The following is a 4,584-nucleotide window of genomic DNA, read 5'->3' as shown; positions in this document are numbered from 1 at the left end:
CCTGAAGGCCCCACCTCCTAAGAGTTCCAGTATCATAGGCTGCAGATCAAACTTTCCATGCCTGGCCTTCATGAACATTATAGAGAAATGTGTGTTTGATATGTTTGTTCAGGTGAGAGCTACAGAATTGTTAGCTATGAACTGACATCAGTGTATGTAAAAGACATGGCAAGTGCAAAGACATCTTTAAACAGAAACACAAAAGCCAAGTCGTATGTTGTCTGGTTGTTTAAACTATAGGATGAGTGTGGGGAAATAGTGAGGGACTTCCTTTTCCCAGAACCCACATTTTTTAAAGGGAGGGTGTCCTGGCTGTTTTTTGTGTGTCAACTTGACATGAGCTAAAGTCGTCAGCAGAGGGAGCTTCAGTTGAGGAGGAAATGCCTCCATGAGATACAGCTGTAAGTCATTTTCTCAATCAGTGATCATTGTGGGAGGGTGAAGCCCACGGTGGGTGTTGCCATCCCTGGGCTTGTGGTACCGGGTTCTATAAGAAGGTGGGTGGATGGAGAGACAGCTCAGCAGTTAAGAGCACTAGCTGTTCTTCCAGAGGTCTGGAGTTCAATTCCCAGCAACCACATGGTGGTTGGCACCCATATGGTGGCTCACAACCATCTTTAATGGGATCCGATGCCCTCTTCTGTAATGCAGGGATACATGCAGACAGAGCACTTGAATAAATAAATAAATAAATAAATAAATAAATAAATAAACTTAATTTTAAAAAAAGTTGGACTGAGCAACCAGTGGGAAGCAAGCCAGTAAGTAGCACTCTCCATGGCCTCTGCATCAGCTCCTGCCTCCAGCTCCCTATAATGTTTGATTTCCTGTCCTGACTTCCTTCAGTGATGAACATCAATGTTGAAGTATAAGCCTAATAAACCCTACCTCCCCAACTTGCTTTTTGGTCATGGTGTTTCATAGCAATAGAAACCCTAACTAAGACAGAGCGGCTGGAAAGATGGCTCAGTGGTTAAGAGTATTTGTGGCTCTTGCAGAGGACCTGGGTTCAGTTCCAAGCACCCACATAATAGCTCAAAACCATCTGTAACTCCAGTTCCAGAGAATTTAATGCCCTTTTTGTAGGGAAAAAGGGCCAGCCAAAGAAACACATCCTGAGCAAAGCCAAAGAAACACACTTTGGCCCTGCAACCAGAACCAAAGAAATGTACCCTGATCCTGAAACCAGTGCCAAAGAACACATTTTGTCCCCTGAATGAAAGAAACACACCCTGGCCCTAAAACTAGAGCCAAAAGGCTAAAAAGAACCAGTAAAACAAACACATTTTGGCCCTGAAAATAGAGTCAAATCTGACCCTAAACCTGTGCAGAAAACTAACCAATCCCTGAGCATGAGATCTAGCCATCCTAAACTCAGGGATTGAAATCTGACCAATCCCCACCCTGGAGAAACTCCACCTCCTAAGAATCCCTATATAAACCCTGTGTCTGTTCAGCTTGTGGCCATAATCCAGGGTGGCAGAGGGCAGTCACTCTCCTGACTTTTTCTCTCCCAATAAATCTCTTGAATGAGGTTTGGGTAAGACCTTCTTTGGCCAGAGCAGAGACAACCCTGGGCAGAGCAGAGTAGAGCAAGGCTGTAGCACTTTTCACCAGGAAACCTTCCCTTGGCTAAGCAGAGTTGTTATACTCTGCTCTCTGGGGGACTGGAACCGAACTGTAACAACTTTGCCAGGAAACCCTCTCTTGCCTGAGCAGAGTTTATACATCAGGGAAGCCTTTCTCTGAAGTAGGGCAGTAAATTGCTATTCTTACTGAGACCTGTGGTATTCCTTGGATCCCAAGTACCAGAATACTTTCCATCCAAGCTGTAACATTGAGTATTCTTTGGCTCCCAAGTGCCATAATCCATCCCTGTCCATCCCATCCAAGTCTTTGAAATGCTTAAATTTGGTGCTGTGACTCGGATAGGCTCTTCTGGTATCTGTGCTCCCCATTGTGGTCTGAGCCACACTGGGACCGGATCCCTCATCTACAGTTCACGGAGGTCGAAATGATTACACTCTTCTGACCTCCAGGGGCACCAGGCACTCACATGGTACAGATTCATGTACACAGACAAAACATTCATACGCATTAAATAAAATAAATCTAAAAATATTGTAAAAAGCCAAGTTGTGGTAATACATTTTTAAAATTCCAGCACTGGGGAGGCAAAGGAACCCTTGGGCTCCCTGGCCATCCAGACTAGCCTACTTATCCAGTGAGAGACCCTGTCTTAGGAAAAAAGCAAGAGAGAGAGAGAGAGAGAGAGAGAGAGAGAGAGAGAGAGAGAGAGAATGAGAGGAAGGAAGGAAGGAAGGAAGAAAGGAAGGAAGGAAGAGGAAGGAAAAAAGACTGCCACTGGAGGAATAACACTTAAGGCCCTAGCCTCCACATATACCCTGTTACCACCTCCCCGGGTCCCTTGACTGGAGGCTCACTGGAACCTAATTCTGTGTTTCCCCATTTCTCTCAGTGCTCATGATGACTTTTTTATTGTTGTTGTTTTGTTTTGTTTTGTTTTTTGAGACAGGGGTTCTCAGTGTAGCCCTAGCTGTCTTGGAACTTGCTCTGTAGACCAGGCTGGTCTCAAACTCACAGAGATCCGCCTGCCTCTGCCTCCTGAGTGCTGGGATTAAAGGCATGCGCCACCACCGCCTGGCTCATGATGACATTTATAGCAAGTAACTACAGCAAGTAACAAAAGCTAGTCATTTGTAAGGGTGGCTTGTAATCATCGGTTGAATGAACACTGTAGATTGTATAATAGTGAATGTAGATAATCCCATATTTGAGAAGGAAGAAAAGGGGTGTGTGTTGGGTGGGGATGTCCATGTGGTGCTCTTCTACCTGTTGGAGAGTGGGGACAGCGGAAAGGCTAGCCCTCTCCATCATCGTCTCCCATATTAACAAAGGAGAGATATTACGATTAAAGTCTCTTTATTCAAGAAGACACCAGGGCAAAACACAGGCCAGAGCTAGGTTATAGAACCCAGCAAGCGCGGCCAGAACAAAAAGGGGCCCGGGTCCCCACGTGCAGCCCCTTAAGAAGCTCCCTTATGTCACCCCCGGCTTTCCTTCACCACGCCCTTATGGGCGAGTCCCGGGTCCACCTGGTACCTGTCCCAGGACTATTGGGCGGGGCTAGGGTGTCTCCCTACAGAGAGAACTGAAACCTTTCATAAGCCCATCGCCCCAAGATCCTATCTGCTAGCATTTTGGCAAGACCCCTTTGTGGTGTTGTTCTTTGTTAACTCTCAGTGTCATGGTGTCCCCACACACCTCATCATCATCTGCGCTGGGCAGCAACTGCTTTTCTGCAGGAACACAGGGCTTTTTACATAGCAATGTCTGTGAGTGCCTGAACATTCAGCAGTTTTCTATCTGCATCTTGCTGTCCATTGTCTCTCTCATCCCAGTTGTGTGTGGGTCTGTGTGCTCTTCCGAAGCAATGACTAACCCATTTACAGAGCTGGCAGCCGCTTCTGTAATGCAGAACGGTGGTATCATTGAATCTTGATTTAGCTGAGACAGAACACCCACAGCACCACTCTCGAAGGCTGCTGGGAACACGGCTCAGATTTGTCCCCAAGTCCTTTTCTGGTGTGGAACTGTCAGACAACAGTCCTGTCACCTACCTACTCCTGGCTCTGGCTAGCCTCATAGGGAGAGATTGGGACCTACCTTCTTTAGCTAGGCTGAAGCAGTGTCAATGGCAGCCCAGAACAGACTGGACTTTTCAGACCTATGAAGGATTTGATGGCTACAGGGGACTGATGGCAGATTCTCAATTGTGCTCCAGGTGGGGACTGGACTTGAGAGTGGGGACTGAGAAAGAGGTGTTGGGGACCAGTAGAAAATGCCAGTGACCCAGTGACTCAGGGGAAGCTAAAACCTGTGAATCTGGACCTACGCTTGGGGAAATAGAGGCAGACAAACCTCACATTGTATTACTTCCATTCTTTCAAACCCACACTGGTCCTGGCAGCTAGGATTCACCAGCCAGTGTAGGAAATGTGCTTGGATGCTCCTCAGCTCTTACATCTTACAACTCATATGTGGAAGTTTAGTACCTCAGGACCTCGGGCTACTTGGAGACAGAGGGTTTGTTTGCTTGTTTGTTTGTTTGTTTGTTTGTTTGTTTGTTTGTTTGAAACAGGGTCTCTCTCAGTAGTCCAGGCTAGTTTGGAGATTATGATCCTTCAGTCTCAGCCTCCTGAGTACTGGAACTACTGGAGGTAGGATATTTAAACTAGTTCAAGGGCTGGAGAGATGGCTTAGTGGTTAAGAGCACTGCCTGCTCTTCAAGAGTACCCATGTTCAATTCCTAGCACCCACATGACAGCTTACAACATTGTAACTCCAGTTCTAGAGGAGCCCACATGGCAGCTGACAACTGCCTATAATTCTACTTCCAGGGGATCAGACATCCTCTACCCTCCTTGGGCACTAGGCATGCACATGGTACACATAAACTCATGCAGGCACACACACACACATTCACATAAATAAAAATAATAAATCAACTTGTGGTATGGCCTGACCACCTCTGTATGAGATCCACATGAGGCTGTGGCCTCT

This window comes from Cricetulus griseus, chromosome 3 (genome assembly GCF_003668045.3).
Source record: "Cricetulus griseus strain 17A/GY chromosome 3, alternate assembly CriGri-PICRH-1.0, whole genome shotgun sequence".
In the NCBI taxonomy this organism is placed as follows: domain Eukaryota; kingdom Metazoa; phylum Chordata; class Mammalia; order Rodentia; family Cricetidae; genus Cricetulus; species Cricetulus griseus.
This window is presented reverse-complemented; position numbering follows the sequence as displayed.